At 44.6% G+C, this 26,491-nt stretch overlaps 1 protein-coding gene across 2 annotated transcripts in view; it reads right to left on the bottom strand.

Moving 5' to 3' along the window:
* Window positions 1–22,213, bottom strand: part of PRDM11 (PR/SET domain 11) — a 73,449-nt gene extending 51,236 nt beyond the window's left edge. The window contains exon 1 of one of the 2 annotated variants that reach the window (XM_075927543.2): window positions 21,992–22,213. The gene's annotated coding sequence lies outside the window, so the exon portion shown is untranslated. The remainder of the gene's footprint in view (window positions 1–21,991) is intronic. The other variant, XM_075927544.2, reaches the window with a different exon arrangement.
* Window positions 22,214–26,491: the final 4,278 nt, after the last annotated feature.

Below are 26,491 nucleotides of genomic sequence, written 5' to 3'. Positions count from 1 at the left end.
GGATTTAAATATCCAGCTGCTAGAAACACCTATCTGAGCACAAACAAAAATCCCCTTTTGGACCAAGAGACAACAGCAATTCTATCACAGGTAACACCTAGGTTCAGGATACAGGCAGTTAACATGGGGCACTGGGAATAAGGATGCAAGGCAGGAAAACTATGCTATACAACATCTGCAGCAGAAGAAAGCTAATACAGGGCTACATGCTTTGAGATCAAAGAGAAGACACTATAGTAGTGCAGAGTATGATTATATAACTAAAGACTTGTCTTTAAATAATGCTTAGAAACAGAAGCCTATGGGTTGGCAATGAGCCATGACTTGTCTAGGTGATCCAGAGGGTGCCATAGAGGGTGGAGTGAGAATATGGGCACACTGAAGTGCTCATATTCTTTGTGCACAATGACACAAAATCACCTGCCTCAAAGGCATGCCGGAATCCAATAGCACAGTATGCACAATAGTCACTTATCTCCCTACCCTTTGTGGCTATCACCTCCCTTCTTGGAAGTATATTGTTTTATTTAAAATGCTGCTCCCCATCTTAGCACAAGAATAAGAGAATATTCAATTAAATTAAAAGATGGCTAATTCAAATATGTTATCAAACATCCCATTGTCACAGGATCCCATTGAGGAAGACTCAGAAAGACACAGGACATACATATTGATGTCAAGAATATTTAGAGTTGTTATATTAAATGCTAACAAAATTTTGGAATGGGGTATTAAACTTCATGCTTCAGGGCTTCTGCCAGCCTATAACCATTAGGAATCAGGATACTTCTTAGCTCATATTGCCCCACATATGCCTAATGTAGAGTTCTTACAACTTCCTCTGATACACCTGGTGCCAGGTACTTTCCCAGAAAGAAGTCTGGACTAGACAAAACTCAGTTCTGATCCAACATGGCAATTCTTTTATGTCACATATTCATGTCTCACGCAAGGCATGTCTACACTACAGCCTTAACCAACCTAAGTTAAGTTGACTTACAGACACTGAAATAATTACTGGGGTGGCTGATGTCCGCACAACTCTTCATCTGCCAGTGGGGTGCTTCCTCACCAAAAATACTAGCACTGATTGAAGAGGGGCAAGGTAGGGGGTTGAGAGTCAGGATTCTCAGCTCTGCGCAACTCCCTGCCAGCTGCCCCCTAGACAGGCAGATCCCCACTCAGAGTGTGGTTGGCTACCATGCTCCTTGTAGGAGACTGAGAGCTGGAGGGAAAGCCGGGGGGGGGGGGGGGTAGGCATGCAAATTGGACTTCCTGCCAGGAATAGGGAGCTGGGATGTCATAGGGCAGAGCAAGCCTGAAGCCTGGTGACAAGCCCATTTGGAGCAGAGACCCGGCAGCAGCCCTGCTGGGAACCAGGCTTCAACATAGCCATGAAATTGACAAGGCAACCAACAGCTGATGTAAGTAATGCAGTGTCCCTATTGCCACTGTGTCATCCCTAAATACACCAACATAAGGCGGTGGAGATGTCAGTGTAGTGGGGCACTTATATAGACTGGACAATGCTGGAGTGTATACACTGATGTGGTTAGGTCAACATAAATTGCCTTATGCCAACTTAACTGGAGCATTCACCAGGACTCTGTTACACTGGATATCTACAAACAGTTCAGTTGTCGATGAGAACCCTTCTTTCTGAAGTGCCCATCTAGGAACAGTGGTTTCAGCACAAAATCAGAAACAAGACTCCTGGATCTTATTCAAGATTAGGTTCTAGATTCTTATACTGTAAACTCTTGTCCATAACACAGCACGATGTGAGTCTGGACGAGGATTGGGGTCTGCAATACGAATACATAACAGTATTTCTAGCTTTAGCAGATTTTTTTGTGACTTTGGGAAGTCACAGACTTTCAGTTTCAATTTCCCACCTGTCAATCTAAATTAGAGGAATCACTGATTTGTATCATGACTTCACCAGTTAACACTCAGTGGATTTTGAAGGTGAAGCCTGTGTGTAAGTACTATTATGCTCACATGCATCTCTAGGCACAGAAACAAATCCCTAGCCAACAAAAGAGAGAGATTCTTTCAAGACCTGGGAGATCATTTCAGGGTGTGGCAAGGTACTTGCTCAGGCCTCTCGCCCTGGGACACCTTCTTTGTCCACAGATAACCAGAAGATCCTTTCTTGTGCAATGACCCATGCCTTTTTTTGTTTGTGTATTTCCCACCATCTTCTATTTACAGAGCTTTGGTTTTCCAACAGCTCCCCCTCCCTCTGGCACACATACAACCACTCTAGCTTCTCCCCTTTTCACGGCCCCTCTGGATGCCTTATATAGCCCTCTGGCTAATGAGGCCCACAGCTGTTTCCATCAGCCCTTCAGGCCTGGGCTCACTCAGCTGGCTGTAATTGGTCTTTTCAGACAGGCTGCAGTGGCAGAGTTCTGTTTAGTCAGCATCTGTCACAAGGGGAAGCAAGACATTGAGGGTGCGTCTAAACTGGCAATATTTTGCACAAAAGCAGCTGCTTTTGCACAAAATCTTGCTGCCTGTCTACATTGGCCGCGAGTATTTGTGCAAGAACACTGACTTTGTACTGTACAATATCAGTGGTTCTTGTGCAAATACTTCGACGCTCCCGCTCAGGGATAAGCCCTCTTGCGCAAGTGGGCCAGTGTAGACAGGCAATTTAATTTCTTGCGCAAGAAAGCCCAATGGCTAAAATGGCCATCAGAGCTTTCTTGCGCAAGAGAGCATCTACACTGGCACGGATGCTTTTGCGCAAAAGCATCCGTGCAAGTGTAGACGCTCTCTTGCACAAATACTTTTAATGGAAAACCTTTTCCGTTAAAAGTATTTGCACGAAATCATGCCAGTCTAGACGCAGCCTGAAAGTTACTGCCTTCAATGGACTTGCGTATTTTGGGTGGCTCAGAGCTCTGTCTGCATATCCAGAGTGGGGAATGAATTCTAAAACCAACTCTAGATACCTGGGCTGTAAACGGAGGCTAGCAGCCTTCTCCAGAGAAAGACAATCTTTTCTAAAGAGCTTGCTTTAAAAATGCATCAGAGCAAAAAGAAAAAGCAGAACTAAAGGGAAGGAAGCAGAGCAGCTCTTTCCTACAATGCCTCCCTAAGGGGAAGCATGTGCTGATGTTGGCATTGGGGCAGACATTCAACTTAACTTTCCACCAATGGAATGCAAGAGGAACCCCTGTTTTAAAACCCACAACTCCAAAGTTTTTATGCGGTAAAAACTTCAGATTGCCTGCTCTCAGGCATGGAGCAGACATTTGGCTGCGTGAACAGACAGTGTCTTGTCTTTTTCCTCCCCCCTTCCCGTTCAAGGAGGAATCTGAAGTTCCTTCGCAAATCCAGGATAACAGTATGAAGACATGATATGTAAACAGAGGAAGCCAACTTTCTATTATCTGCTATTTACCAGCCCTCAATAACTGCTGCAGTCACTTCAGTGCACTCAGCAGCATCTTACTTTCTTCATGCTACTTTCCAGCGGGTTGTCATGAGACCAGGGGTGGGCAATAATCTTTGGGGGAGGGGCCTCTTCAAGTTCTGGAAAGTGGTCAAGGGCCACACTTTTCTATGGAAGAGATGCAGGGTCTAGGGTGGAGGCTGGGTTCAGAAAGGTGTACGGGGTAAGGGACTGGGGTGCAGGAGATGGTGTGAGGTAAGAGAGGGAGTTTGAGTGAAAGAGGGGGCTGTGACCTGGGTCGGGGATAGGGAAGGAGTATGGGCGCAGGAGAGGATTCGGGTATGGAGGGGGGGCTCTAGGAGGAGCTGCAAAATCTGGGAGGGAGCTGTGACCTGGGAGAAAGGGAAAAGGGGATGCAGACTGCAGAGGATGTGGGTGGTGACCTGGGGCAAGGGATTGGGGTGCAGAGTCTGGGAGGGTGTTTCGGTGCAGGACAGGATTCTGGCCTGGGGGAGGATTGTAGAAGGTGGAACAGGGTCTGGGAATAGTTGTGACCTGGAGCAAGGGGGTACAGAGGGTTTGGATGGTGACCTGGGGAAGGAAGTTGAGGTGTGGGAGGGGCAGGGGTGACAGAGGCAGGCTCTGACTGGGAGGCGCTCACCTAAGCCAGCAGCTCTGTAGCAGGGCCGGATTAAGGCATGGCTGAGCAGGGAGGCTGGAACAGTGGGGACCATGATCCCATCACTTGCCCTTCAAGCAGGTAAAAAGTAACAGGGGAGAGGAGGTAGAGAGGAGCAATCAGGGGCAATCCTCGGGGAAGGGGTGGAGTCTACAGGGGAAGAGGTGGGGTGGGGCCATTGTTCAAGTGCTGGTGCTCCCCCTACTTCTGGGAAATCCTGGCACTCGTGTGGCTAAACATGTAGGCTGTGTCTACACTGGGCCACTTATTCCGGAAAATCAGCCGCTTTTCTGGAATAAGCTGCGAGCTGTCTACACTGGCCCTTGAATTTCCGGAAAAGCAACGATGCTCTACTGTACAAAATCAGCCGCTATTCCGGAAAAACTATTCTGCTCCCGCTCGTGCATAAGTCCTTATTCCGGAACACTGTTCCAGAAAAGGGCCACTGTAGACAGCCCAGTAGTCTTTTCCGGAAAAAAGCCCTGATCGCAAAAATGGTGATCAGGGCTCTTTTCCGGAAAAGCGTGTCTACATTGGCCACAGACGCTTTTCCGGAAAAAGGGCTTTTCCGGAAGAGCAGCCTGCCAATGTAGACGCTCCTTTTCTGGAAAAACTGAAAACGGAATAGTATTCCGTTTTAAGCATTTCCAGAAATTCATGCCAGTGTAGACACAGCCGTACTGTCCTGAGCTCACCTATACAGAGCTTTGTATAACTGCAGGACCTACACGACTATATAACATCACTTTTTTTTTTTTTTTTTTTTTTACAAGTTCCTGAAAACCAACATATCCCTCTCTGGTTCCTGCTATCAAATACATAGCAGCCCCTGTAGATAGCAACATACATGCAATTAGCCAAAGGAAAGTTATGTTTGGGGACTGTAAGGGGCCAGATTTTCAAATGAGCTGACATCCTATAGGCTCAGCTCATTTGCAAATCTGGCCCTATCGATCTTTTATAGTATCCTTTCAATAATGCTGCCAACAGTTCCACATACCTTCTGCAACACTTGCCAATTTTAATCTTGGTGAGTGTAGGCAATTCTCACTCATAAAACTTAAGGTCTTCTGAATGGGTTTCACATTTTGGTCATGTTTTCTCCTGACACCTCCCCTACCCTCCAAAATAGTGACAAACCACTGTCAAGTTCAAAGTTCCTTAGCAGCAACAGCTCTCTCACCTATGGGGTTTGTGTGTGTGTGTTTCCAGAAGGTGGGGTGGGGTGATTGAGGCCAGAATCAGAACACGTGCTTTGGATTGGATTAATGGATTTCTCTTGTCTAGATTCTTACATTGGAAAGGGAGGATACCTCAGCCTTCCTTAACACGCATCAGGTTCAAGAGCCCCATCAGGTTTGGCCAGCCTAGCTGTGAATCGGGCACCCTGCCATATAATATCCACAATGTTACAGATCAAGATCAAACTGCTTCCCTGCCCCTCAAATGAAATCTCCAATGCATTTCAAAAGCATTTTCATGCCGGTTCTAAACACTCACTAAGCGTGTGCACTTTTTCAAACTAGCTGGTGAAATGTCGTGGGTAAGGGACACCAGTTATTGGTGTATCTCAAATCTACCCAAAAAGAAAAAGCATGTCCAGGAAGCAGATCCCAGAGATGGCACTTTAAATAGCAGATGTGGTTATGCCAGCTGGTAAACTGCCATTTTAATTTTTTTTTATCCACGGAGATGGGAAGGGATTCATGAAAGAATTAGCTAGAAGGCACAGAGATAATTCGCATTGCTCAACTGTCATGGGCAGAACTGCCAGCAGTACTAGCACTGCCTGGCAACTCAACTTCCAGTGCCCATCAGAAGAAAAGCCAGCCAGGGATCGAAGTTCCATGTGCATTAGCCCCCCTGAAGAGCATATCAATCTTATAATGAGATAGAAAGCGTGAAAGGCTGTTTCTAGACATTCGAGCCATTAATTACTTTATCCGTAATATCTTCTTTTCCCTTATTTTGGAGAATGTCAAGAGCTGATGAAAGGGATGGACAGAGCACGAGTAAGAGACAGTGAAGTACTGGCATGCTCTGTCCAAACTTCCCACATAGAACTTAATCAATTCACCTTTATCCATCTTATGCACTTCAGTGCAGATTCCCTGGCTATACCACTCAATTCTGACAATGGCCATAACCCTGACCAGCAGTGTGACCTATTTCTCCAGCCTTTGGCTTCTCCCAAGTAGTGGCTTCTCCCGTTGTACTGTCTAGAGCAGGGTTTCCCAACCTATGGGTCGGAACCCAAATATAAGTCGCCATTACATTTCACAAGGGTCAGCAAGTGTCTCCCCAGCTGGCTCTGCCTCCCTTCTCCACCCATTTTTGAATTGCCTTGGGTCACTAAGTCTTCCTGAACTGTCAGAATGGGTCCCCATCTGGAAAAGGTTGAGAACCGCTGGTCTAGAGATTTGCCACTTAGACAAATGTCCACTAGGGACTAAGTAGTGACCATAAAACTAACTTCCATTCATATCCAACTCAGATGTGAAATCAGTTCTCTATAGGTAGACTATATTATTTACCTACTGCAACCTCAAGACCTTCATCTTAAAAGGTGGAGAGCAGGAAAAACTCAGGTTACTTACATAACTATCTACAGATGAAGAGTTACTCATACCATTAGACACAGAGATATTGAGAGGAACTTTCTCAAACACACAAATCAAAAGTACACTGTAGAAAACAATTCTCAGATTTCAAAGTTCTTTCATCAGAAACCATTTCTACTTAAGAACATAAGAACAGCCATACTAAGTCAGACCAAAGGTTCATCTAGCTCTGTATCCTGGGCTAGTTGCAGCTAGCAAGAGGTATGAAGGATAAGAAGAGTTTTTACAAGTATGTTAGCAACAAGATCAGGGAATGTATAGGGCCCTTACTGAATGAGGAAGGAAATCTAGTGACAGATGGTGTGGAAAAAGCTAAAGTACTCAATACTTTTTTTGCCTGGGGATCTTCACAGAAAAAGTCGCTCCCAGACTGCTACACTGGGCATCACAATGTGAGGAGGAGGAGAACAGCCTTCTGTAGTGAAAGAGCAGGGTAAGAACTATTTAGAAAAGTTGGACATGCACAAGCCCATCAGACGAGATGTAATGCATCCATGGGTGCTGAGAGAATTGGGTGATGTGATTGCAGAGATATTGGTCATTATTGTTGAAATCTTGTGGCAATCAGGGGAGATCCCAGACAACTAGAAAAAAGAAAATGTAGTATCCATATTTGAAAAGGGGGAGGAGGATCCAGTCTCCAAGGAATCCATTTTGAAAGACTCGGAGGAGAGGAAGGTGATCAGGTGCAGTCAACCAAGGGCAAGTCATTACTTCACCATGGACAAGTCATGCCTAACCAGTCTGATTGATGAGATAACTGGCTCTGTGGATAATAGTTAGGGGGTAGGGCCCATGACTTATGAAAAGAGGCCGAGGGAATTGGGCTTATTTAGACATCAGAAGAGAAGAATGGGAGAGGGGGGAAGAGGGGTTGATAGTAGCCTTCAATAACTTGAAGGGGGAGAAGGGGTTCCAAAGAGGTTTGGGCTAGGCTATCATCAGCCACCACTGAGAATAGAACAAGAAGCAATGGTCTTAAGTTACAGCATGGAAGGTCTAGGTTGGATATTAGGAAAAACTGTTTCACTAGGAGAGTGGTGAAGCACTGGAATGGGTTGTCTAGGGAGGTGATGGAATCTCCATCCGAGATGGAGATAAGGCTTGACAAGGCCCTGGTTGAAATGGTTTAGTTGGGTTGGTCCTGATTTGAGCTGAGGGTTGGACTAGATGACATACTGAGGTCTCTTCCAACCCTAAACTTCTATGATTCTGTCTTCCAACAATGACCAAGTATCAGAGGGGTAGCCGTGTTAGTCTGAATCTGCAAAAGCGACGAGGAATCCTGTGGCACCTTATAGACTAACTGAAGTGTAGGAGCATAAGCTTTCGTGGGCAAAGACCCACTTCGTCAGATACATGCATCTGACGAAGTGGGTCTTTGCCCACGAAAGCTTATGCTCCTACACTTCAGTTAGTCTATAAGGTGCCACAGGACTCCTCGTCAACAATGACCAGTATCAATAGTTTCAGAGAGAATGAACAGGACAGATAATCATCAAGTGATCCATTTCCTGTTGCTCTTTCCCAGCTTCTGGCAAACAGAATCTATGGACACCACCCCTGCTTATCCTGGGTAATACCTATTGATGGACATATCTTCCATGAATGTATCTAGTTCATTTTTGAGCCCTTTTATAGTCTTGGCCTTCACAATATCCTCTGGCAAAGAGTTCCACAGTTTGACTATGCATTGTGTGATCAAATACTTCCTTTTGTTTTAAACCAGCTGCCTATTAATTTCATTTGGTGACCCCTAGTTCTTATGTTATGAAAAAGAGCAAATAGCACTTCCTTAACTATTTTCTCTATACCCGCTCATGATTTTATAGACCTCATATCCCTCCTTAGTCATCGCTTTTCCAAGCTGAAAAAATACCAGTCTTATTAATCTCTCCTCATGCAGAAGCCATTCCATACCTTATATTTTTTGTTGCCCTTTTCTGAAATTTTTCCAGTTCTAATATAACTTTTTTGAGATACTGCATGTAGATGGTCGCCCTATTCAAGATGTGGGCGTACCATGGATTTATTTAAGAGGCAATTTCTCTTTACAGAAACCATGTAGACTCTTCCCCAACAAATTCTGTTAATTTATGTGTCTGACAATATTGTTCTTTACTATAGTTTCAACCAAATTGCTTGGTACTGAATTTAAGCTTACTGACCTGTAATTGCCAGTATAACCTCTGGGCCCTTTTAAAAAACTGGTGTCACATTAGCTATCTCCTAGTCATTTGGTACAGAATCCAGTCATTTCTTAATTTCTACTTCTGTTCATACAGCTCCTCATACAGCAGGCTCCCAATCCAGTTTAGGCTTTTGGGCATTATTATAATATAAATATTGTGTAATACTCCTGGCTCCAGACAGATTGACTAGGTAGGACCCAACAGAACTTTTTCATCTACAAATTCTAGGTTGACAACACTTGGACTCTTTACAGTTATTATAAAAAATACCCACTATGTGTATTACAGGAGGATACATATCATGTAGCAGTCTCCTTTCCAGAGTTTTAGGGCTTTTCTACACCTAAAATGCCAAAGCATCACTGCTGTAGCATTTCAGTGTAGACATTACCTATGGCAGGGGTGAGCAATTAAAAAAAAAAAAAAAAAAAAGCAGCCTGCCAAGGTTAGTCCCTGGTGGGCTGCCGCTGCTATATCTCCCTACACCTCTGCAGGTATCAGGTGATCACAGCTCTCGCTGGCTGCAGATCACAATTTGTGGCCAATTGGAGTAGTGGGAAGTGACCGGGACATTACTTTCTGCCACTCCCAGTGGCTGTGAACAGCAATCCATGGCCAACGAGTGCTGCAATTGCCCGATATTTGCGGCAGCGCAGGTAAATATAGAGGTGGGGCCCTGCCAGGGACTAACCTGAAGACCAGATCTGGGAATTTGTACACCCCAACTTATGCTAATGGGAGGGATTCTCCTGTTGACAGAAATAATCCATCTCCTAGAGAGGTGGTAGTTAGATCGATGGAAGAATTCTTCCATCAAACCAGTATCTTCTATACAGGGACTTGGGTCAGCTTAACTTCACCACTCCCCGGCTTATGTGGTTAAACCCACCTAATTTTCTAGCCTAGACAAGGCCCTAATTTTGTTCTACAGGTGAATAGGGGAGGTATAACTTTAGGAAGGGGCAAAAAAACCCCTGAAACTCTTTATATATTTGTCACATTTTTAAAATTCTAACCGACTCAGCTCCTTAAAAGCATTAACAATAGCATCAGTTCATAACAAAAGTAAATAAATGGTTCTAAAAAAATGCAGTGGAAACCAAAGCAAGAGTCTTATTTGTTCTTCCTCATTTGTACCTTCTTGCAGGCCATCAGGAAGATAAGATCTCACAGTACAACAGACATTATTCAGAGCTGATAAATCTGCCTGCAGGTTAGGGGTTCATGTTACAGAGCTTATAGCAGTGTTGTCTGAGTGTGGGTCATTTTGACTGCCTTTTCCTCAGCATAGGCTACAGTCCAGCTACTCCTGGGATCAAATCTGCCAAGAAATTAGATATCCGTGTGCTCAGTTCATCAATGCCATAATTCTAGCTGCACATTCCCTTCTATATTGAGAGGGGGAAGTTTGGGAACTGCATTCCCTAATCCAGCAGAGACAGGGCATTTCTGAAGTTAGATTCCCTCATATCCCTCCCTGTCCCCAAAGCAAGCGGTTTGTGCAAGAATAGCTGCAGCTCCTTTATGGCATGGAGAAATTTTAAGAATACACACTACGGCAAACAAGAAAAGATTCAATGGGCTTAATCCAATTCACAGCAAAGTTAATGAAAAAAACCCTCACAATTCTCCAGAACTATCCCATTGACAATAAAAAAACAGAACTAGTCCAGGATATCCAGTAACTCTCAGAAAAGACTTTCAAACACCTGGCTACAGAATAATTCTACTCAACAAATATCAGCAAGGTCCACAGAATCACAAGGAAATATCAGCATTGGTTTACTTGGTGTTTTCAAAACCACAAAGATATCCAATAAATAGTGACACCCTCTGGGTGTACAAAATAAAGAGAGCACAGCCCCTTCAATTGCACCATATTTGGCAGACTCCAAAGCACTGGAATCCTACCAATTTCCCTTCTGACCCATTTCCACAATATACAGAATAGATTTCTCAAGGAAGAAAGCAGCACATCACACAGGTAGGGATATTTAAATATACAGGCAGTCCCCGGGTTACGTACATGTATGTAAGTCAGAACTGGTACATATTGTAGGGGAAACTCCAGCCAAACATTTCTCCAGAGCTCAGTTTTATTCTCCCACACCTCACTTCCCTCAGTCCTTTATTCTCAAGCTGAGGTGTCTGCTGAGAAAAGCCGCTCCGCGTCTCCCTGGTCTGGTGGGGGGGGGGGGGGGGGCGCTAGCTTCACGTCTCCCTGGTCTGCTGGGGGAAGCAGCTAGTGCGGGGTTGCCTCACCCCGTTTGTAAGTAGGGATCCGATGTAAGTCGGACCCATGTAACCCATGGACTGCCTGTATCTGAATGATGGCTCTGGACATCTAAATATATGGGGATTAAAGAATTCGTAAAGATCCTGCTAGCCCAAGGACTTTGCCTACTAACCAAGATTATAAAAACTACTTTTGCACAGCCACACCTTCTTTTCCCAAAACCTAAAAGCATCAGAAGCCTGGGCACCCTCAAAACTCAGGCAGGCACTGAGTGACATGCTATTCATGTTTGGAAGATTTTCTTTATAGCCATAAGTAATAGAACACAATAGTATGAACACTAAAAGCTTAGATACTGCAGAGGCTGATGGTAACCGTTGAGGGGAGCTTCCTACTTGCCTAGGCATGTGGATTTTTCAAGCACTGATGAGACAGGTACACGTGCAGTCTCTAATGTATGTGTGTGTAATAAGAATGTATTATAGGGAGTGAGTAGAATCAATTGCCAATATTGGTTTCTGCTGAGGTCAATTTTTGCAAGTGTATTGACAGTAATTGCTTCTTGTGGTAGTTTAAAAGTCTGATTACTAACTGTAGTTGTATCTAACATCTGTCCTGGTACAGTCCCTGCAAAATATCTCCTCTTTCAAAGGAAACAACAGACTACAAAAAGGAGACAGGAGCACAAAGTACTTAAGCAGATTCAGAATTAAAGGTTACACAGAAAGGAGAAAGACTGCACAGACTGGGTGTAAAAAGAGAAGCCAGCAATTAAATGAGCATTTTGGGTACCCAGAGTGAAAGGTGCAAAGGATTTTAGATGCTTCATACATAAAGCAATTGCAACTGAAAACATATTTCTCCCTTGAAAACTCCTCTTAATTCCTATCTTATTAGTTATTTAACGCTGCAATTGTGTTTAACTCAGTACAGAAAGTTAAGATACCATTTGCATGAAAGATTATCAAAATAAAGTCTCAATATACTGAAAGAGAATGATACAATGTTTCAGCTGTTGCCTTAAATTGTCAACATGGAAACATCTGATGACCCCTTGAAATAATAGCTCCAATTACTGACCTTGAGTGGGTGATCAGAGGAACAGGACTCATCAGGAACTTGTAAAAGTTTCAGGCCTGTAACACTTCTGTTTATTGTTCACAAGTGTGGGGTTTCCAAACACATATCTGTGACCTGGCTCATGAGTTCTGTATGTATTACACTAGCAACGTTTGTGGTTTTCAGTGGAAGTTAAGAAAAAGTACCCACATATTACACATGCATCTGACGAAGTGGGTCTTTGCCCACGAAAGCTTATGCTCCTACACTTCAGTTAGTCTATAAGGTGCCACAGGACTCCTCGTCGCTTTTACATATTACACAGTGTTTCATAGCATCAGCCCATATATTATCACCAGTTTACACTCATACATCACCCCAGTTACACACACATGAGTCTTCACTGATCTTGACAATTAATTTGAGAGCTAAGCCATCCACAGGACTTATCCAGAATCAGGATCCACAAAACCACAGGCACTCATCTTTGCCAGTGCAGATTATTTCTGACTCACAATACCTGCGGCTATAACAGTCTTGGGCTCCCTTCACACACTTCTGGCAATTCCCCTGAATAATGACAGACAGCATGCCTTTCTATTTTAGTTCTACTTTCCAATCCATTCGGGACATCAGCACTTAATATGTTACATACCTGGCACATTATTTAGCATCTAAGTGGTCAAAACATTGTGGCTATGACAGCTAATCCAACTATCAAGACTACTCTGAAGCTTCAGCGAACGTAGAATATAGTTCTCTACTTCATCAGCTGGGCATATTGCCCAGGGAGCTGCTTTGTGAACTATGAGCTACAATGACTTTCTGTTAAATGTAAGGTGTAATTCAAACTACTGGTTTAATTGATAAAGCCTGTTATGATTTGTGTCCTGTGAATCATGAGGCATGACAGCAACTAGACGTCCATGCCAGTTGACTTGGGCTTCTGGGGCTGGTTCACTGCTGTGTAGACATATAAGCTCAGACTGATGCTTGGGGTCTTGGGCCCTATGGGAGGAGAGGCTCTGAGAAGCTGGGTCCCAGCCTGCATCTAAAAGTCAACACAGCGGTGAAATATCCCTGCAGCTGTGAGTCTGAGCCAACTGGCACAGGCCAACTGAAGGATTTTCTTTGCTGTGTAGACTTACCCCAAGGGCATGTCTACACTAGAAAATTATAATATAAAATTATAATAAAAAATAATAACTTTGAAATAGCATGTCCACACTACCGGGAAGCCTCAAAATTAGTCTGAGGCAGGCTCCGTTAATGTGGATGCACTACTCAACTTAGAGCCCCAGGAAGCACTGGGGAGTAATTAGTTCGAATGACTTTGGGGAGTAGTTATTTCGAAATAGCAGCACTGGAGTGTCCACACTACCGCTATTTTGAAATAACTATTTCAAAATTAGCATTAGTCTTCGTAGAAAGCAGGAGTCATTATTTCAAAATAACAGCCTTAGTAGCGTGGACAGTCCACTTGTTACAGGAAACCCCCGAGTTGCGACCCTCCTCCCCCACACACTTACAACTATTTTTTAAAGTGCGGGAGGGGCCAAAAAACCCAATTTATGTCGTCGGCCCGCATTTATGACGGTGCACAGCACCTATCATCAACGAAGGTTCGAGTTACGATGCACCCGACTTGCGACGCTTCCCCGGGAACCAATCGTGTCACAAGTCGAGGGTTGCCTGTATTTCAGAATAGATGAGGAGCAAGAGACCTGTCTCTCTTTCCATGTTATGCAATCACACTTCAACCCATTGGCCTGCAATGCAATTCATTGCCAGGCCTCTATTTTCTTTTTACCAAGGCTTTTAGTGAGGCAGGGAAGATCGTGGCTTTGTAGGTTAACATTTTGCCACCCTTAATTTCTTTACTGATATGTTTTTATTAAGAGTACAAATGCCTAAAACATTTTTTGTCAGACACTGACATTATACATAAAGACCAACATATGGGTCATACTGCGATTTTCCTAATAGCAGCTGTAGAATGGCAGGGTTGTGTTGCTGATGCAGGCATACAATTAAAGTCAATTTGCCATCTAAGAAACAGCAGAATGAGAAGTAGAGAAGCTAGTCCTTTTGGGCATGCACCCACAACTAATAAGTATTGCTCCTAGCTCACACTGACCCATACATTCTAGTTCAGTTCAAGCTAGTGAGCTAAAAATAGTGGTGTGGCCACAGCAGCAAGAATGGAGGCCAAGGCTAGCTGCCCAAGCATGTAGCCAAGGGATCAGGTGGGATTGTGCCCAGGCAGTTAACCTATTTTTAGCATGCTGGCTCAGGCAGAGCTAGCATTATGTCTCTAAACTGAGCTATGAAGCACACCTCCCTGCTGCTGCGTAAGCATGCCTTTTGTGAGATGCATGCTTAAATTAGATGCATGCACCTAGATACCCTGGCAATGAACAAAAATGATAGCTATTTGTGACCTATGGGTTGCACTGAGATGATAGCCTGCAGTTGTATTTTATTGAAGTTTCTTTGGAAACCAGCCATTTATGGAGAGTTTTAGCTTTTGTTTTTAAAAAAATTATGTCGTCACCTTCTGAATACAAAGAAAATGCTTTGAATGTGAAATACCTGGAATGTTGTCTTCTGTATACAAAGCTTTTAAGCAATAGTTCTGAGAAATTCGAAGTGTCAGACTGTCAGAGACCCTGAGGGTTTTTAGGGTGTTGTCTTAAACTATGCAATTGCTGGATTCTCTGTAACTTGACGTCTTTAAATCATGATTTCAGTACTTCAACAACTCAGCCAGAGGTTACGGGCCTATTACAGGAGTGGATGGGTGAAGTTCTGTGGCTTGCAATGTCCAGGCAGTCAGAGTAAAAGATCACGATAGCTCCTTTTGGCTTTAGCATTTATGAGCCCCATTCCCTTCTGTGATGTGTTGACTCTGAACTCTAGCTAGGGTAGGTCTACACTGCAACACTATTTTGAAATAACTAGTGCTATTCCAAAATAACTTACTCTGCATCTACCCAGCAGGCAGTTATTTCAAAATACAGGCAGTCCCCGGGTTATGTACAAGATAGGGACTGTAGGTTTGTTCTTAAGTTGAATTTGTATGTAAGTCGGAACTGGCGTCAAGATTCAGCCGCTGCTGAAACTGACCAGCGGCTGACTACAGGAAGCCCGAGGCAGAGTTGCTCTGCCCTGGGCTTCCTGGAATCAGCCGCTGGTCAGTTTCAGCAGCGGCTGACTTGGGGACGCCTGGGGCAGAGCAGCTGGGATGCTGCCAGGTTGGTCCAGTAGCGCCAAGGAGCGGCGCTGCGGGACCAACCTGGCAGCGCCCCAGCTGCTCTACCCCAGGCGTCGTTGGCGAGAAAAGCCTGCTCTGCTGGGGGGAGAGGGTGCACTAGCTGCGCCCCCCCAGCAGACCAGGGAGACGCGGGTGGCAGGACCACCGAGACGCGCCGTGGTCCCACCCGCATCCTCCGCGGCTTTGCTCCGCATCTCCCTGGTCTGCTGGGGGGAGGGCTTCCCCCCCAGCAGACCAGGGAGATGCGGAGCAGCTTTTCTCGCCCCGGAGGACACGGGCAGCAGGACCGCGGCACATCAGGGCGTCCCGCTGCTCACGTCCTCCGGGGCGAGAAAAGCCCTGTTCATAACGGCGGATCTGACGTAACTTGGGGACTACCAGTAGTACCAAAATACTGTCAAGCTGGAGGACTTCTTACTCCGGCTCCTGTGAACCTCATTGTACGAGAAAAAAGGAAAGTCAGAAGAAGAGTGCTCTGTTTTGAAATAAGTGCTGTGTAGATGCTACCCATTTCGAAATAAGGTACACAATTGACGTAGCTCAATTTGAGTAGCTTATTTCGATTTAAGCTCTGTAGTGCAGATGCATCTTTTGGGTAACAGTTTAAGCCTCAGCATTCTGACTAGCGATGTTAAGGACTAGTTCATAGGATAGTTGACTTGTCACTTCCTCACACCCCTGCTGCCTCTATCAGAAAGAGGCAGCAAGCGGAGGGAACCCGGGCTCGGTGCTGCACTGCCCCTTTGAAACTCTGCTGCAGCATGTCAAACAGGCAGTGTCGCACAGCTGGTCCCGGGCTCCTTGCAGCACTGCCCCTTCGACACGCCGCCACGGTGGCGTGTCAAAGGGGAAGCGTAGTGCGAAGCCTGGTATCAGCTGTGTGGTGCTGCCTCTTTGACACACCGCAGCAGTATTTCAAAGGGGCAGTGAAGCACTGAGCCCGGGATCAGCTGCCCCTTTGAAACGCTGCCGCAGCATTTCAAAGCAACAGCACTGTGTGGAGCCTGGGGTCAGCTGGGAAGTCCCCAGCTGATCCCGGGCTCCATGTGGCATTGCCACAATGTTTCAAAGGGGCAACACCACCTCATCGACTAATCAATTAGTCAATTACACGATACTTATCCTTAAATCTGTCCAGCCTCACTGTTTCCACCAAAAAACCTTTGGATTTTGGAAGAAGCTCCAGTACCTTCACTTTTCCCCACACTGCCTCTTGCTGTAACCTTAATGAGTGTCTAAAGTGTAAAAACTGTTCACAGACCTGTTTTCATTAGTGCATGTTACGTACAAAGCATCTCAGAATTACCACCTTTTCCTTTCCCATGCTCTCACCTTCCTAATCTTTGCTATTAATACAGTTCTTGACATGAAACATGTACTTTGCAGAACAAATAAAATATATGTTCCCTGCCTTGGAGTACTTTTCTCTCTTTCTTCCTGATATTTTTGTATCCACCCCTCTATACTCAACCTTTCCCTTCAGAGGCCACATGCAGAGCTTTTCTGGGTGATTTGGCCTTTTCAGTCTGCAGTGTGATTGTTCTCTCTGGGTTACCTTCTGTTCTGAAGATTCTCCTCTCTGACTTTCCTTCTAGGCAGTGGAATCAAATGACCAGGCCCAAACTTTCCTTCCCTGAGCTCAAACAACAAGGGAATCCTTAAAACATAACATTCCACTGGACAGTTTTACAAGGGACCACACATACAGAAGGAACCTTTCCACTTGTGAGGACGGGGGAAGAGGGAAGGTTCCAACAGTAGCGAGAAAATGGGGAAGATAGCCAAAGCCTATAAAATGAGCACCCACTTGCCTCATTACCAGGGAAAAGGCCAGTGCTAAGGGAGACACTTCAAGCTGCTACAACCCTGCAGAAGTCATTGGACCATGAAATCTTATGCTTCCCATTCAAAAGCCAGTGCTGCAAAGACGACCCTCTCATTTTTCAAGCAAAAACTAGTTAGCACCCCTTTTGGTGGAATGTGTTGCAAATATAAATACAATGAGAAGAAGGGAAGATTAGGATTAAGGGCAGGAAAGGAAAGCTAAGCACCTCACTGGAAGGCAACACAGTCTAGTAGATTGGACAGGGAGTCAGATGACTTGCGATCTACACCCAGATCTAACAACGACCTACTGTGTTGTCCATTTCTCCTCCAAGCCCTTGCCTGTCAGGTTGATTTAGCTAGACAGCACTTTGGCTCAGACACGTTCCCTTATTTTGTGTTTTAACAGAGCATAGCAAAATGAGGGAGCACCAGTCTAATAAATATTACCATGTAGTAATGTTTCTGTGGTGTGCCTAATAATCGCATTTGCTGAATGCACAGTCTTCCTTTAAAACAGACAAGGTGCCAGGTGTCAAAAGAGCCTTACTCAGTGTATTCATGTTAACCAAAGGACATTTGAGGCAAAAGAACTCCAACTTTGTACTGAGAAAGTATTATATCTAGACAACTGGCAAACAAAATCCAAAGGACTACTGACTTCTTAAGTTTCCTAAAAGCTGCACATCAAATTCAGCAAAATGTCTTTTTGCTGAATGTGGGTTCTCTTGTGAATGTAATAGATTTTCCTGTATGCTAGATACAGACATCCCCTCACATAGTGCATTTGGGGCTATATTTAGCTTCTCCTGGGAAATCTCTGGAGAAGATTTTAAGGAGTAAAAAACCTTGCATAACTACATTAAAAGACAAGAAATAAAACAACTGCAGGAAATCAAGTTATCTTAAAACTAGTTTTCAGTGCAAAAGTTACTGTCACCAAACTCCTTCCCACTGAACTGTCCTAAAAGCAGCTAATGTGACTCAGAATCAGAAAGATAAAAAGAACCCATGAAATGTCAAGATAATATTGTGCTTGAGATATTAGCGTGAACTATATTTCAGGGAAATGCTAGACTGTTGTTGGTAGGCCAGTAGAAGAGTGACTTAGGTAGATATATCCTTTGCCTGAACATACAGCCCAATATCTTTTGTTTCAGATCATAATCTTCAATTAAAAGTAAAAATGGCCTTGTCCTAATTAGAAATGTTATATATCATTTTTACATTAGTAAAGAGCTGAAAATAGAGCCACTTTCCTGACTCTTTCATTACCTTGTAACATTTCACTCCATATCAAGATTATATTTAAGATCCAACTCTGTCAGTCAGATGTCACATACCCTTAACTTCTACTGATTCTAGTGGAAGTTAAAATTGTTCTTTACTTCTCAGGAGTTGCTTTGCGTAATTGGATACTTGGACTATAAGGTTTTTGGATCTGGAACTATATTTTTAAGTATACTGTACCTGATGTAAAACATTATATGTGCTCACAGTGCCAGGGGAACAATCGTTTGATTTGATAAGATTTGGGGGTTTGTTTTTACAAACTCAGTCCTTTATTCTCTTCAAGACTCTAGCAGCTGAAATAAAAGGGAACACAGGGCCCAACAGTTTTGTGTGTAGGCTGAACTACAACTTTTCTAATTGAGCAAGTCAGGGTTCTAGCATGGTTTGACATAGTTATCTCACTTCCCCATCTGGAAGGCCTGGAGAATCCAAGAAATTGATTTCCTTCCAACCTGAAAAGCCATGTTTTCCCATTCTTGGGGGCTTCAGAAGGAAGCTCCAAAGATTTAATAACAAAAATAAAAAGGAATTTCACTGTTCATATCAAACAACGTACATTCAGCTCAAACAGAGAAGGTGAAAGTTTTCCACATGGTAAACAACTAGTTCAGCAAAGCACTGAGACAACTTTTCCATTTCCACTATGTGGGGGACCTAAGGCAGTTCTAATTTTAAAACCAGGCAAATTGAACCTTAATTCTGTTAATCCTGGATGAATGAATATGCAGAGACCGGTTTTGACTCAAAAAGGAAAATGCAGATCTTGTTCTTTGACATAAATAGAACCTTGGATAGTCCAAGTTTCAGTTCCTTCCAAGGAAATGTACTTCACATGGAGTTAGCTTTTAGCAAACATATTTGCACACCTTATGGGCTCATCGGTCCAGAAAACAGCCTAACTCCAAATTCTTGCAGGAAGAGTCAGTTATTTGTTAACTTATTATATATGGTCTTTAAATCATTTCAAAATACAGACATATAAAAACAATGTTAATTGTACTACATTGCTCTGTCTTATCTCATCCACTCTTATTTTAAGCACTTCCAAAAATTTTCTTAATCCTAAACAATACATTTCACATTTTCCAATTCTGACTTCAAGCCACACTTCTTTTTTCCTGTATGCAACACAGGATGACACCGTTCAGAGTTTTTAACCCTGTATTTTGGCTCACCAACATTGTTGAAATAAATTTTTTTATACATCCACAGATGGATCAGAACTTGGACTGAACTTGGAGCTGGGATTTAACAAATATAATTCTAGCTCTGGTGCTGATTTGCTGTGAAATCTTGAATTAGTGAATTCAACTCTAAAACTAGTTTCTCTAAGTAGGGGATAGTACTTAATTATCTACTGAGGATATGGGGTAGTGAGTCTTACTTTGTAAAATGATTAAAAAATGTAAATTATTTCTAAGTCAGTGCTAAGTCCATAAACCACACTAACAGGCACTCTAAGGCTGTGTCTAGCAGGTGCTTTTGCGGAAAAACTTGTCAGCTGTCTACACTGGCCGCTTGAATTTCCGCAAGAACACGGACGATCTCATGTAAGAAATCAGTGCTTCTTGCGGAAATACAATGCTGCTCCTGTTCGGGCAAAAGTCCTTTTGCTCAAAGCTTTTGCGCAAAAGGGCCAGTGTAGACAGCTCAGATTTGTTTTGAGCAAAAAAGCTCCGATCGCGAAAATGGCGTTCGGGGCTTTTTTGCGGAAAAGCACATCTAGATTGGCATGGACGGTTTTCCGCAAAAAGTGCTTTTGTGGAAAAGCATCCGTGCCAATCTAGACGCTCTTTTCCGCAAATGCTTTTAATGGAAAACTTTTCCATTAAAAGTATTTGCAGAAAATCATGCCAGTCTAGACATAGCCTAAAAACATGCAGTTAGCTATACCTTCCTGCATTAGTCACTGCAACTACTTTTTTGTTGATGATTTCACACTTTTTTCTGGCTTTGAATCATTCATAACCACACTGTGATTTCTGCAAATCTGGTATCTGAAAGTATAGGTATCCGGCCAGTGACTTTTGAGAACAAGTTTCAGCTTATAGGGTGTTCCTGAGCAGCTAATTTGGGCTATGCATGATGAACAGAAACTCACAAGCCATATGATATTGTGTTTGTTTCTTGAGTGGCAACAAACAGCTTTTGCAGAAGTATAAATGAATGATTAATTAAATAGTATGAACAGTTGCTTACTGAATGATCATATGTAAGAAGTCTGAGATATGCAGTGGTTGTTTGAATACTCAGGGAATAATACATACAACTCCACAAAAGCTAAACTTACTTGAGAATTTCTCTGTTAGCTATTTGTAAGAGTGGTTATTTTAGGGGTAAAGAAGTGTTTGTATACTACTTATTTCCCATTTATAATCCCAGACCACCCTGGAGTTTTTGTTAAAGCAACAATCAACAGCACAATTACTGCTGGAATGTAAATTGACATCCTTAGGTTTCAGGCTGGACACTCTACACAAATGAGGCCATTCCACACCTGTCAAGATCTCAGTATGTCAGTGCACAGTTTGCTCAGGTTCAGAAGTTTGATTCTCAGTACCAGCTATACTTATTTAATGAAATCTTAATTCTGCAGAAGCTGAGGAGGTCAGCTAAAAAATGCTGGCAATGCATGACACTACCCAGAATCTTGGGAATGGGCAGGCTCAGCACAGAACGGTCCTTATCAAGGCAAGAAGCAGCAAAACTAACCGGTCAGTACCACTCTGCGCTACACCTTTAGCCCAAGGAGAAGACATTGAAGGGCATGGTAAAAGAACCCGAAAGGAAATTAACCAGAGCACTTACCCACCACAATGGGGGAAGAGTATAATACCCCCCCCCCCCCCCGTCATCCTACATACAATCGCCTCCTCTCCCTTCCAAATAGAACTGTCACACAATCCAATACCCCCTCCCCATTACCCTCCACAACACACGGCCACTGCCAGGGCCACCCTCTCCAACCCCCAGCACCGCGGCTTCTCTGCTCCCCCCCAGCTCTCCCGATCCTTAAGCGGCCCCACGGCCCCGCCCCCGCGTTCCAGTCTCGAACGCTCGCTGCCCTCCCCCACCGCCCATTGGCCCGCTGCCGCGTCACTCACCGGATACACTGTAACAGCCAGGGGAGGAAGGGGCGGGGAGGGAGCAAAGCAGCAGCGGGGCGGGCGGGAGAGGAGGGGGCCGAGCCCAGCGCCCGCGCGCTACAAGGGGAGGGGGAGGCACCTACCTGCCCACCCGCGGACCCCGGGGCGGGGCGGGGCGGGCCGGGGGGAGGCGGCCCCTGCCCCGCCGCGTCCCCTCTGCAGCGAGCCCGGCTCCCGGCCCCGCGCGGCTCCGGCCCCGCCGCCCGCCCCCGCGTGCCGCAGCCATTTTCGTGGCCACCTTGGCTACCAAAGGGGCTGACTCACCTCGGCGCTGCGGGCGCGGGGGCCCCGCCTCGGTGTGGGGGGGCCCGCTCCGCCCGGGGGCCCCCGCCTCGCTGCCCCCTCCCTGCCCGCCGGCCCGGCCAGCCCGGCTCGCTAGTCCCAGGCGAGGACGGGTCCCGTGGCCGGGCCGGGCTCGGCGGAGGCGGCGGCGGCTCCCTCCCTCCCGGCCGTGACCACCATCTTATTAGCACAGGAAATGACATGGAGAACGGAAGAGAGGGGCGTTCGGGGGCCGAGCCCGGGGACCCCCCGAACCGGGGGAGGGAGGCGCAGCTGGCCGGGCCCGGGACGCGGGGCTCTGCCACTGCCCCTGCGCTGCCCCCTTCCCTGCGAATAGCTTCTGAGCCCGCAGCACAGACCTTGATTGCCATTCCTCCCCGATCCTGCGCTTTCGGCAGAAAAGCCGCGGGAATTTGGCACCGAAAGTAGAAAAAGGAGGAAGACTTGAAAAGGGTTAAAAACACCCAAATAGGGGCAGGGGGGAAGCAACTTTGGGAAAAGAAGAAAAAAATTGCACAGCAAAAGTTGCTGAGCTTTTTTTTTTTTTTTCTGGCTTCTTGCTCCTTGCTGCTGGCTCCACGTTTGATTTACTCCCCTGATCTCTGCTGTCGCCAGCTGCCTTGCAAACTCATCCCACTCTTGACTTCTAAAAATATCCACACACACAAGTGAGTTTTTGAGGGGAGGTATCTTAGATCAGTCCCAATGTGAAATAATTAAGCTTGCAGAAAAAAGTAAAGGTTTTCCCTGCATTCATAAAATGTTATTGTTTTAGGTGCTGCTCCTGCAGAGGTTACACATTATAGAATCATAGAATAATAGGACTGGAAGGGACCTCAAGAGGTCATCGAGTCCAGCCCCCCGCCCTCAAGGCAGGACCAAGCTCCGAGTTCTTACTATCAGAGGGGTAGCCGTGTTAGTCTGAATCTGCAAAAGCGACGAGGAGTCCTGTGGCACCTTATAGACTAACTGAAGTGTAGGAGCATAAGCTTTCGTGGGCAAAGACCCACTTCGTCAGATGCATCTGACGAAGTGGGTCTTTGCCCACGAAAGCTTATGCTTTCAGTTAGTCTATAAGGTGCCACAGGACTCCTCGTCGAGTTCTTACTGAAGTCCTTGGGAGGAGCATGCATAAAATTAAGCTTTAGTGTGTGAAGGATTCAGGCCATTGATTTTTAAAACTGGTGTCAGTACATATGTGAAGTTATTTATATGTAAAGGCATTTTCATAATTGAGTCCTATTTAGTGCTGTTGAAGGAAAGTCAATCACTCTGCATTCTTGAAGAAAACTGGACAAAGTGCTAGGAAATATCCCTTAGGGCAACATATGTTGACTGGTACTGGAGCTATCAGGCCAGCCATCTGGAAAAAGGTGATTTTAAGTGACTAATTGGAACATGCAGGAAAACCATTTGTTGCCCGAAGGAAGTATTTTTAAATGGCCGTAAGGTGAATCCAGTGGTGGGAAATCTTCATCCAGGTGGGAAGACACAGCAAGTCTGGGATGTGTACATATATGCCCTCATTAATTTCCATGAATCTCTGCAATATTCTTCAGTGTGGAAAATTCAACTTCCTAGTGAAATTGTAACACATAACTGGTGTTCAAAGCTGCTAAGATTTGAAATAGGGTGAGGAGCTATGTGCACTGATTAAGGACAATATGACAAAGGAAAGAGAATTAGGCATAATTTAATAAAATGACATTTTATTAATAAAATTCTAGCTAAAGCTATCTGCAGACATTACATTTTAAACTAAACAATGCAGACTGCCTGAATGCTGTGCCAATTGGGATACAGTGCATGAGGGAAAAGGGAAAGCTAGATTAGTTTTCCAGTTTGTGAGTTGACGACAGGCTTGTATGAGAATAGGGCAATGATGGTAATACAAATGCTGGTATTGCCTCCCTTTTTTACTGTCCTGATAAATTAGATTCTTTTCCATTATGTAATGTTCGCAGATATGCATTGGGAAAAGGATGAGTTGAGTTGAGAAACAAAGGAAGTGTGTGTGTGTGTGTGTGTGTGTGTGTGTGTGTGTGTGTGTGTGTGTGTGTGTGTGTGTGTGTGTGTGTGTGTGTGTGTGGAAAAGGAAATAAAGTGTATTCTGACAAAAATAAAAGCCCAGTTCTGTATCCCTTGCACTCAACTAATTTCAATGGGAATTGCGGGTGTGCATTGTTGGCAGAATCAGGCCCCTATATGTTCCTCAAAGCTGTCTCTAGATTGGCAAGTTTTTCCGCAAAAGCAGGTGCTTTTGCGGAAAAACTTGCCAGCTCTCTACACTGGCCGCTTGAATTTCCACAAGAACACTGACTTCCTACTGTCTGAAATCAGTGCTTCTTGTGGAAAAACTATGATGCTCCTGTTTGGGCAAAAGTCCTTTTGCGCAAAAGGGCCAGTGTAGACAGCTCAGATTTGTTTTGCGCAAAAAAGCCCCAATTGCGAAAATGGCGATCAGGGCTTTTTTGTTCAAAAGCGCGTCTAGATTGGCACGGATGCTTTTCCACAAAAAGTGCTTTTGCGGAAAAGCATCCATGACAATCTAGACGCTCTTTTCCGCAAATGCTTTTAACGGAAATCTTTTCCATTAAAAGCATTTCTGGAAAATCATGCCAGTCTAGAAGTAGCCCAAGTGTATAAAAGATTAGCTGTCTGGCTATATAATGAGAGTCAGGAGGTAATCTACTTTAGCTTCAGAAAGAGCTTAATTTACAAAACAAGGATCATGTGAATCAAGTTGCTGCACTGATGTCCAAATGTAAATCACTGTGGTCTCTGATTATGGTCTCTCTTTGTGTTCCCCATTTCCAGCCATTCAGGAATATGCTGCTACATGGAGGGTAACTTTGCTGTGTAGTTTTATCACTAACTTCTGATGACATAACTATGGCAGTTTCATAAATAAGCATGGGAAAATAATACCATGAGCTGTCAACACCTTCAGACTTTTCAGAAATATATCCGATCCCACTGCAGATTGCCTCTGGTTTGCGATTTCTATTTGTGTTGGAGAATACAATTTGCATCATATACAATATTGGGCAGAGTGCAAAGATGATTAACACACAATACAGTGAGCTGCACTTGCTGACTTCTGGAGGTCTGTTCCAGCCTGACATGATGTTTGTATGAAGTTAGTTAAAAGAAAAAGTAATAATGAACCCTCTCCCCCATGGAATTAATAAAGACAACTACTAAATGGCATTGCACATTTTTTGTGTGTGCTTGTCTCACTGCCACTTGACCCTTCTCCCCAGTGTTTCTTGTTCAGAGTGTAACATGTTTGTGGTAGGGATCTTGTCTCCTTTCCTGTCTAGAAAATAATAATAGTATCAATCAACCCTCTCTGCTGAAGACTCCTCTCTTCCAAATCAGTTTCCCTTAATTTATTATAAATCATTAATTTTGTAATGAATCCTTACCCAGTCTTTCCCTCCCCCCCCATCTTCATGGATTCCTGGGTGTTCTGAAGTGCTGTGCTATACTTGTCCTGTGCTCTGAGAAAAGCTTTACGTACAACAGCACTCATTTGTGGGCCAGGTAGCTAGAGCTGGAAAAGACCTTGCAGATTATCAACTGCATTGCCCTGCAGTAGCAAGATAGTCTTCGAGCAGTGGATGTATTAGAATCAGATATTAAAAAGTTCTTATACTGGAATTTAGCTTTGGGAGCAGGGCCAGCCCGAACCTTTCGTGCGCCCCGGGAGCGCGGTGCTGCCCCCAGGAGTGCGTCGCATGCACGGCCTCGCCCCTGGGCACCAGCGCATGCGTAGCCCTGCCTGGTCCAGCAGCCCTGCGCAGTGCCCCCTATAATGGGGTGCCCCCAGCGGTAGCCCGGTCAGCCCGTAGCTCTGTTTGGGGCCACAGGAAAAACAGTTTGCACACTGATGTCAACACAACAATCCACAACTTAAACTCCTTCAACGTGTTATCAACAATCTACAACCTCTCCTGGAAAAATACCCCTTCCTTTCAGAAGCCTTGGGGGAAAGGCCAATCCTTGCATGCAGAAAACCCCCTAACCTCAAATTATTTCCAGTAACCGCACAACACACCATCATAATCATCCAGGAACCCACCCCTGCAATCAGCCCCGGTGCCAGCTCTGCCCACACATCTACACCAGCAATTTCATCACTGGATCCAATCACATCAGTCACCAAATCAGAGGCTCATTTAATTGCACATCCACTAATGTGATCTATTCCAGCATTGCCCTCTGCCAAGTATATTGGCCAAACTGGACAGTGTCTACGGGAAAGAATTAAGGGATACAAATCAGATGTCTGAAAAGGCAATACACAAAAATCTGTTGGAGAACACTTTAATCTGCCTGGATATTCATTAATGGATCTCCAAATCATTGTGTTGTTTTAGGCCAATTCCACACGCTAAATACACAGGGAAGGATTAGAAATTGACTTCATTTACAAGTTTAATTCTTATGCAAATGGTATGAACAGGGACATTGGCTGGC

Source organism: Pelodiscus sinensis, chromosome 5, assembly GCF_052426305.1.
Source record: "Pelodiscus sinensis isolate ZL-2025 chromosome 5, ASM5242630v1, whole genome shotgun sequence".
In the NCBI taxonomy this organism is placed as follows: Eukaryota; Metazoa; Chordata; order Testudines; family Trionychidae; genus Pelodiscus; species Pelodiscus sinensis.
This window is presented reverse-complemented; position numbering and strand designations above follow the sequence as displayed.